This window comes from Cryptotermes secundus, unplaced genomic scaffold (assembly GCF_002891405.2).
Source record: "Cryptotermes secundus unplaced genomic scaffold, Csec_1.0 scaffold3873, whole genome shotgun sequence".
NCBI classification, from domain to species: Eukaryota; Metazoa; Arthropoda; class Insecta; order Blattodea; family Kalotermitidae; genus Cryptotermes; species Cryptotermes secundus.
Genome location: NW_019730018.1, coordinates 79,853 through 90,395, shown reverse-complemented (window position 1 = coordinate 90,395; position 10,543 = coordinate 79,853).

The window sequence follows — 10,543 nt, the reverse complement described above, 5'->3', positions numbered from 1 at the left end:
TTGTTGTGCAACCTCATTCCAAGAGTCTCCATGCGTGGCATTTTGTAGTTAATCAGAGGTATAAACCGAAATGAAGGCTTTGTAATTACGCTGAGAACTTTCATGGTATATATTCATTTAGGTTTCCCTTTTTGTCATTAAAGATTTCTTACTATATTACGCCGTGGTGACAGGGGGCATGTTGGTAGCCCTCCACTGCCACCATATCTTATGCTGTAAGGGTTTAACACAATAATACTAGATTACCCTCAGCTAGGATTCTCCTGGTTCTGGACCTTCTTCGTGCATACAGCTGCCACCATCTGTTACATCTTAAGAAGGTTGATGAAAGTACTAAGGGCCGGTAGCGCGGTAGTCGAGCGTTCTCTGTTGGCTGGCCCTTTCATCACTGTTACCACTTCGTATTGGCGTAGAGCGGGCGTGTCGGGTCTGACCCGCCTCTACCCATCGACGGTCACACCATATATTACACCTCTACGACAGGGTGGATTTGATATCTCACCGCTGTCACAAATTATTATGTCTTAGTGACGGGGGTGGGTTAAAACACAGTAAATCACTTTGTCTGCCATTTCTCTTTGGATAGTCCCTTAGCTACGTCAGTCAACCCTTCGTTGACTCGGCCCACCGCCGTTGCCATAAGTAATAATTCGATGTCAGTGGTGAGTAAAACACAATTACTAATTCTCTCTGTCAGCCACCTCTCGTTGGCCGATTCCCCACTTCTGCCATCACTGTGTTATGCCTCAAGGGGGGAGGGGTGAGAAACTATTACTAATTTAGTCCGTCGCCACCCTTTCAGTTAGGATGTTCGCTGCACTCGGCTGCCGTCGACTGCCTGGGTTAGTTCTGGCTTCGCTTGGGCTAGGATCGCTCTGGATCGGTCGTGGACGGGTTGGTTATGGCGGGGTGAATTAAAACTCCTTGAGTACATCCTACCTAATGTACACTGGTCTATTTACACTGTTATTTACAATAAAGAGGGGCCGCCTTTGGCCAGTTTACATAACACCATTCGTTACTCCCTTTCTAATTTCCCTCTCGGGTGTGATGCCGTGACACTGTTGCTCCCCTCCACTGCCTGTCACTCTCTACATAATTTCTACCCTCTTCTACCCTGGCGCTCGCTGGGGTACACTGGAGACTGTACTTCAAGTTCACACAACAACACAGAATTTTTGGTAACATGGCTAATATGAGCAAAGAGACTTACTTAAAACAGAGACGCAGATAAGTGTCGCCATCCACCATCTTGTGGTACCCATGTCGGACAGAGCCTCCGGCTAACGGCTGGATATTACGATTTGATCAGATCCCCCATTGAGTTTTTTTTTCCCATTTTTATACACTAATTTTGCTGGCACTGCAGTTGGCGAAAGAGGGAGGTTAACTCCTCCCCTTGTTCTACATTTCGGGGTTGAGGGTTTCCATTGGCTCACCCCTTTGGTGGTGGTCCGTAGTACCTTATCGCTGCGTATTGGATAAATTCATTATACTCCAGTGGCCCAGTTAGGCGAGCTTCCTACTTATGCGATTACGCATAAATGCTGATCACCAACATTCTTAACCTAGATCCCTAGTCCAGGTGTTGTCATCCTTGGTCTAATTGCTATAAAACGCTTTCGCAAGTCTCGTAACATTTAGGTAATGTCTTTTGATTTTCAGTCTCGAAATTGCGGCATAACATACTATATGGATGTGAAACTTGGTCTCTTACATTAAGGGAGGAACATAGATTGAGGGTGTTTGAGAACAGGGTGCCTAGTTGATTATTTGGACCGAAGAGGGATGAAGTGACAGGAGGCTGGAGAAAACTGCACAACGAGGAAATTTATAACTTCTACTCTTCTGCAAGTATAATTAGAATGATCAAGTGAAGGAGGATAAAATGGGCCTCGCATGTAGCACGAATTGGGAGAACAGGACTGTATATAGGATATTCGTGTGAAAGCCAGAAGGAAAGAGAGCACTAGGAAAACGAAGACATAGGTGAGTAGACAATAATAAAATTGATCTTAGGGAGATAGAATTGGATGATAAGGGTTGGATTGATCTGGCTCAGGATAGGGACCAGTGGAGGGCTTTGTGAACACGGTAGTGAACCTTCGGGTTCCGTGAAATGTTGTGAAGTTCTTGAGTAGCTGCGCAATTGGCGGCTTCTCAAGAAGGGTTCAGCTCCATGAGTGAGTGAGTGAAAGTTTTCTTATAAAACGCCGTCATACAGCTTTCTCAAGAGATATATAAAGAACTCCATTTATTGCTGTCTTCGTCAGTGGGTCAAATGAAACCGATCATTGACTCCAAACAATAGTCATATGACATGTACACAAACTTCTTATCAATTTCCTTCTCCACATATAAGAAATAACATGTAAGTCAAAGCTGTCCAAGTAAGTGATTACGGATTACCGGACCAACGAGTTACCAAATGATAACAAGTTACATAAAGGTGTACAGGGAAATAAATTGTCATGTGTAAGGGGGTTGTTGCGTGACTTATAAGACGGGGTTTCGGATTGGATGATTGGATTTATTGACACCTTATACATCACACAACTCGGAACTACAGGCAATACAGCGCTATCGCTGTTCTACACACTTTACAGTTCACCATTGCACGTGCACTAGATTTCTCAGTCTTTTCTAGTCGTATCGTCGCAACGGATTTATAAAGATCGCACTGTCACTTCAAATCACACATGAACTCTTCTTTGGCAGCCCAATATCCTTTCTTGCTATTATTTTGCAACTACCACCTCAATTTAATTCCTCTGCTCCCAAGCCCATATCCCATCAGGCAGGTGTCTCGACACTCAGTTCTTCTCAATTTAACTCTTCTTTATAACCACTTTGCACGGACCACGCAGAAAACAGAGACTCTCTATTGTTTGGAAGGCATGTTTACAGCACCGTTGCATAGCAACGGTACTTATTCTTTGTTGCTTGTGTATTCGTTTAATGTGTTTACAGAGCCGTTGTCTAGCAATGAAGTTTATTCTGGCTTTCAGGCGTCATGTCACAATATGATCTTTATAATGAGCCCCAGCTTCGTCAAATTTTAAAATATTTTTTACTTCATACAGTAATTTACTTTAATTTTTATATTTGATTATGATTTTTACCAGGCGTTTTCAAGAGAACATTCCGAAACAGACCTATTAGTTCCACACACAAATTCATCTGTCGGATCCATAAACGTCCGACGCTGTAAGATGGCATTTCTTAAAATATCAGCCACGTCGAGAATTTTAATAACATCTCCACGAATCCTCCGATCAGTTGCAGGTTTCAGAAGAGCTCTCTGTTTCCTCAGCTGTTCAGGAGTCAAGCTGAAGAAGGGAGATACAGCTCTGTAACAGCAACTACGCATGGAGACCCCATCGAGAGACAATAGGGGTTTCACGCCAGAAGTCTGCTTTGCATTGTCCCCTAAAGCACTGTGATCCGAGTCGGAGAAAATTTTAGTCTGAGCCTGACCACTTACGGAGTCAATTCCGTTACAACGGCGAAGTATGTTTGGGGATAATGACCTTGGCCGTTGTTTTCTTCTAGTAATTCTGGCCAAGAAACTCTTTGAAAGCTCCGTCATCGATGATTCAGTGTTACTGCGATCAGTATTGGAAGACAAAGCCCTGTCCAGTGCGTTTTCGAGGACACAAAGTAGCCGTCGGGCGTAGAGTATGGCCTCCATAGCCTCACTGGCTGATAAAGGTACATCCGGTGCAGAATCAACAGAGAAGTAATGAGACTCGGGGAGCTTTACTGAGGGTTTCGTTTTTCTCCCGGCATCACAGTTACATGTCGGCGATGAGAGTCTCATTCTATCTGCAGCATGACGTCCAGTTGGCGGGGAATTCACGTTCCTTTCTACTTCTCTGTTATTTGCTGCTGGAAGTTGATGATATTCGAAAGCAGACTTTATGGAAGTTTTATCAAAATCCCCATAATGCTCAAAGTCTGTAGGAGAAATATAATTGTCAGATGTTCCAGGGCTGTTCAAATCTGAAGGCACAGATTCGGTCTCTTCTGAAACCCTATTTACTGACAATTTGATGTCTCTCATAATTTCATCAGAGTGTTCTTCGAAATAGCTTTCATTTCTTGAACAATCATCGCTGGTAATGCGGAATTCGGAGTCGTGAATTGGCCGGTTATTTGATTCGTTCGGTATAAACCCATTTGTATAATTGCATATTTTCACGCCTCCTTCACAGCATACACACGATTGGTCTATTATGGTTTCCTCTTCAATTCGTCTTTCTTCTGTCGCAGTCTTATGGCTCTTATTAAGGCAATACTTACCACACATTTCAGAAGTTCTATTATAATTTTCATTTACATGTCTATCATTTTCTTCGTCATTTGCGATGTATCGATTACAACCAGCGTAACAATCGATGTCATCACACTCGACCTCACGACAACGATAAACTGATGATTCTGCCGCCGTGGAAATACCGTCATAACCATTTTCCAAGGTGGAGGAAGAAAGAAAATTGCCCGGTTCATCACTTCTTCTGTCTCTATTTTCAGGAACTGAGATACGAGCGTTGAGTTCGCCACTAGAATGCCCTGTGACTTGTGATTTGGTGGCTGCAGTGACAGGAACCACGTCTGAGACAAAAATATTTCCCGTGCTACCAGACTGAACTCTGGTCCGCGACTCAGTGCCTCTATCGACAGCGTCCATACTTGAGACACTGATACTGTCCATCCTACCAGACGAAACACTGACCTGTGACTCAGTGTCAGCACGAAGATTTCTGATAGCTGCTGGTGAAATATCGGTCGACGTTTTATTGCGCCCACTGCTTTTACGTCTGTGGCTCAAATTTCCGTTATGAAGTCTTCTTATAACTTGCTGAAAGTCATTCGGTGAAGGCCTTTTGCTTGTGTCTCCTATCGGTATTATGAAATCTCTGTGTTTTGCTATCTTATTACTGTGTCTAAAGCCTTTCGCTGAATCACTGTTTGGTCTCATAGATGAATGGCTGCTGTTCGATCGAGATATTTCACTTTCATGCATATCTCTGGATTTAGAAGAACACGAACTACTACAAGAATCAAGAGAATGCTCACTGAGTGTTACGTAGCTAGAAGTATCACTTGTTGCACTATCAGTTTGTTCTTCGGATCCCTGACTTGATGAAGACATATCACCGAAGTTTTGAACCGTGCCCGGAGACTCCGTACCATTACTGTCACTCTTCTTGAGTAAGTTGCAGTTTTTACTAAGTCTGTCTTCTGATTCACTGCCAGAATCAAGCCACTGTTTTTCTTGTCGAGGGTGCTGAATATTTCCCAAGTCACAAGTATCGATTTCTTCACACAAAGGGCTCTGATTTGAACAATTTACATTTGTCTCGCGATTGCTGTCAGTTCTCGAGTGGCTGCTCTTGGTGATATCTTTATACTTACGGCTCAATTCTCTAACAATAACCTCATTTTCTTTGTAACATACCTCATTTCTCTTATTGATAATGGTCGATTTATCTTCATCTGCTGTCAGAAATGATAAATCGAGTTGCAACTCCTCTGCGCAATACATACTGGAAGGACTGGCAGGTGGACAGGAAGTCGGTTTGGTAGATCGACTTCTGGGGTTTGCTTTAGCAGCTCCGGAAGTTGTGCGGTGTGAACAACGCGGCGCCGGGGCGCCGTAGAGTGTGAAGTTGAGCGCCGGGACGCTGGAAGGTGATTCCGACGCGCTACTAGAGCTGCTGTCTGATGAACGAGAATGTGAGTTGGTTCTCACTTGCCGAGATGACATTATGCGATGCTACCAGAAAAAAAAACGATTTGTTGATTTAAAAGAATTTGTATCCAGATCATTTCTTGTCTAATTACACAACTGCATGCAGAAATGCTCTGTGAGCACTTAAAATATAACGTACATGGATCGGAGGCCAATTAGCTTCGTTGTATCAACTGCAGTGTTTGTACTGTCAAATGGCAACATAAGTTTTTTTTTAATTCTCGTAGTGGGGGGTTGAGTCCAACTGGGTCCACTCGGCACGACGGCCACTGATTGGCCTATTGTAGCCTGCCCTGGGTGACTATGATGATGGAGAATTTGGTGGAATGAAGATTGGCAGGGGACACCGAAGTACTCGGAGAAAACCCGCCCCAGCGCCACTTTGTCCACCACAAATCCCACTTGACCATACCGGGGATCGAACCCGGGCCGCCGCGGTGGGAAGCCAGGGACTAACCGCTTGACCTATGGCGCGGTCTTACAACTTTACTTTAGTTTACCCTCATAACATAAATATGACTTGCAGACTATTTCAAAAGCAGCTTCATTTGAGATGTCATTCATAATTCAACTGAAGTAACCGATAGAATTGTTAACACTGTCAATCAGCATGAACGACTGAAGAATTGTAATTATACTTAATTCGGAATGCCCACGGCGTGCATGTAAACAAAACACTGACGACAGGCGATAGCGTATTCGCTTCTCATAATTTTACAAGTTGTATAACTACGCCTGTCACCGTACAACCGGTGCTTCTTTCCATCGTTACCGCAGTAGCCACTGCCGGGTAACCTCCTCGTTGTGAACTAATCTTCTAATCTCTCGAAGTAATTGCCTTTAGATTGTTTACGTAAGCTCCGAAGACATTCTGAATGGCGTACAGACAAAACAAAAACAAAAGCAATCTATACCGATCGAGCGACCTCCGCTTGTCGGCGAAGTTAGTGCCAACGTTTGCGGATAGAAGGTGTCACACGGTCAGCGCAACGGATTCCCTCGGCCGTTAATCTCGGTTTTCTAGACCGGAGTCTCTATTTCCTTGAAATAGCTCAATTTTCCTCACGAGGCTGAGTTCACCCCGTTCCAGACCCACTACTTCTCAGAAAATATGGTAGAGCCGGGAATCGAACCAAGGACCCCTAGATCTGTAGGCAGAAACGCTGACCACTAAACCACAGATGCGGTGTTGGAGTAGCAATTTTCAAAATAATAATAATAATAATAAATGTTGTAAACTATATTAAATTTTGAAAATTATTGGCCTGCAAATAATCTGAAAAATGGACTCGTCATTTTCTTTTCATGATTTAATCGTTTCGTCTGATAATTCAAGCTTTAATACCTTGAAATTACCTCGTAACTGTGTTTTGTTTTCATATCAATGCACTAGATTTTAACGAGAGAAATCCAGAGTAAGTTGAATTTCAAAACGATATTTTAAAAGCCAGAAAACTCACCTTTAATTTGTGAATTGTAGTAATGCCAGTTTGAGACAACTTCACACATCCACAACTGCAGCGTGTTTGTTACGCATCAGTGACTGTTGCTAGGGATGATGTTCTCGTGTACTGTTTTGCACCCTCACGTCACAGACAGAGAAGAAATCGATAATTCTGCTTTTATAAACTGACATTAAAAAGGCAGAATTTTAAAATATATTTATTTTGTAAATAGTAATTAAGCGTCTAATTTTAAAATTTTACTAGCATAAATTTATGTCGTATGAAGGAGAACAGAATTTAAATGTACATTAGTGCAACATCTGTCGAGAATTCAATGCAGTTCTTTTCAATTGCTCTATAAGCGTCCGAACTACTAACTTCATTTTTTTTTCTCTCGTATTTCTTTATCGAATGATGCGTCGAGGCCGGCGTTGAACGCCATCTCCCAAGAATAACACGAACATGTATTCTCATTGATTTAGTACTGCACACTTCACTTACCGGTATAGACTATTCCCAGTATTTACAGTATAGACACAATACACTGAAACAGATATCTCAGAAGACTGCTCACTAGTTCGTGACGTAATACACAACTCTTCTTCATGCAACGTGTCAATGCTCAACAATTTAATCGGCTCATAGATGGTGGTAAGGTTGTCAGCCATACGCGACGGCCGCCCTTTGCTCCCAAGAACATTCCAAGAATATTCCTGGTACTCATTTCTGTTAGAGGCTGAGACTACCCCAGGGCCATAGTGCGGCTGGAAGGTTTAAGTCAATTGAGAAAAGTCCAATGACCTCATCGGGATTTCATCCCTTGACCTTCCGGGTTGTAGCATAGTGCCTCAACCAACTACGCTACAGCGTGGAGAAACTGCATAATGAGCTTCGTAATTTGTACTCTTCTCCAAGTATAATTAGAACAATCAAGTCAAGGAGAATGAGATTGGTAGGCCATGTAGCACGAATGGGGGAGAGGGTAAATGCATATAGGATATTGGTGGGAAAACCGGAAGTAAGAAGACCACTGGGAAGACCAAGGCGTAGATGGGTGGATAATATTAAAATGAATCTCAGAGAGATATGATGGTATGGATTGGATTGATCTGGCCCAGGATAGGGAACGCTGGCGGGCTCTTGTGAACATGGTAATGAACTTTCGGGTTCCATAAAATGCTGGGAAGTTCTTGAGTAGCTGCACAATTGGTAGCTTCTCATGAAGGGCTCAGCTCCATGAGTGAGTGAGTGAGTGAGTGAGTGAGTGAGTCAGGATAGCCAGCATCTGGGCCGAGAATCGAATCCACGACCTCCTCAATCCGAAGTGCTAACAACTATTCCCTGTTATTTGGTCGTGCTCTATTAAAAGTTTAATATCGATATTAATACAGAAACGAGAGTTCGAGTTATGCTGGGACATATTCCTAAAACAAAACTGCAAAAGGAAAATTGGGTGGGACGACATACATGAAGTCCGTTTTATTCGTATGTGATGGCTTTCTGATATCTTGGTACATGAAGTGAGTTTTAAATCTAGCGAGCTACATATACGTGGATTACATAATTGTTTCAATGCCTCATATTTAACAAAGCTTCAAGCCGATAGGCGTTAAGGCAATCGAATATGGTGCACTAAAGAGAGCAACAGGAAAACTGGTTCAGTACTTATCGTATGACAGCTGAAACGCAGAACTGAGGACTCTGGCTTTGCTCTAGGGAATTGTTAAGACCGCCCTTCTCCATTTCACAAAATCTGGAAACAGTGTAAACTACAGGCCTGATCAGACCTGAAATACTCCACTTTTGTTCAGCACGTTTCACCAACAAGAAGCCATGCTTAACTGACCGTGGAAGTATACATGTATAGTGAAGTACTTTCTACGTCATGTTTGATAGTTCTAAATCTTGTCACGAGTGCTCATCTCTTGTTCCGGTTATAAAGTGAACTGGTGAAACAACAGGTGCAACTGAGTTGGGGGAAAGTTAGGCACCTGCCTCCTCCAAGATATTCTAAAAAATTTAGAATGTAATAAACGCAGGAAATATGTGAAGATAAGTACCAAAAACGAAAACGTTTTAGCCTGCTTCTCTTATTTTGAAAAAAATAAAATGAGGCTTATGAGATAAAAATTGCTGGCTGTGTATCCCCCTCCCCCTTTTGAATGCCTGAACCTATCTGTATGAATCTTGGTAAGTTTATCATGGCATCTTGATGCACCTCAATAGCGTACTTCATAAATCAGTCTCATTAGTCTGTTTTTGTATCCCTTCTATCGTTGCTAGGCAACAGCTAGGTAAAAACGTTCCCGCTACAGCGTGTAACAAAAGAATAATTGTTAGACACGTCGTTTCATATGCGGTCCGTGCCGTATCAAAGGAGAGTAGGCAATTAGTTCTTCCCTGAACTTCTTGTTAACATTATTCTTCTATCCTGAATAACCTAGGGCAATCAGTGGTAACAAAATTAAAATATTCTAGCTGCACCCACCCCCTTGGAGAAATAAATTGCCGGTGCCTAAAATTATATTATTGACTTCCTCTAAATCAATGAATACTACAAAAATTAGCAAGCTATAATGCATACCTTACGGAATCCTGTGACTGTCATTCTCACAATGGTGAATATGAAGTTAACTGTCTTCTGAGATGTGCCACTGTTTCATCTCGCAGAACAGTACCAATTTTTTGGTGGAACCTCTGAAATTCTGGTGCATTTTTACAGAACAGAAGGCTGTCATATCCCATTTCTATAACATTCCTACAACACTTACTCAAGCCATACTTTTCTCAGGTGTATACATAACAACACAGTGCATCTACATGAATAACACCACACCAATAGTGGGCGACCTTAGTTGTCACTAATATTGAAACATCTATCTCTCCTCTGTCAATCCAAAATAACCGTAGAAAGAAAACATGCAGAAAGCAGAAGGTAGCACAAAGACCCCCACCAGCACTTTGGCACACAATTATGCAGCATTTTCACAACACCTAAAACCTACAAGCTAGTATATGACTAATACAGCACATCTTAGCACGATTACATTTAAGTATCCTTTAGCAGCGATGACCAACTGGCGGCCCGCGGGCCGGATACGGCCCGCGACTTGATTTACTCCGGCCCCCTGCCAAGTCTCAGGTTTATTTTCAAAAATCTTAACTTCACAGCTGTATTGGCATAGAATTCAGTTTTTAATAGGACGTTTCATTAGCTTACAGCATTTTGCAATTGACTGTATATGTTCTTACTGAGTTGGACAGTTCAAACGGTTTTCTAATAACTGTGTTCATGTCATGGAAATTCAAAGTTCCCCAACCCTACTTCTGTAGGGAGATGACA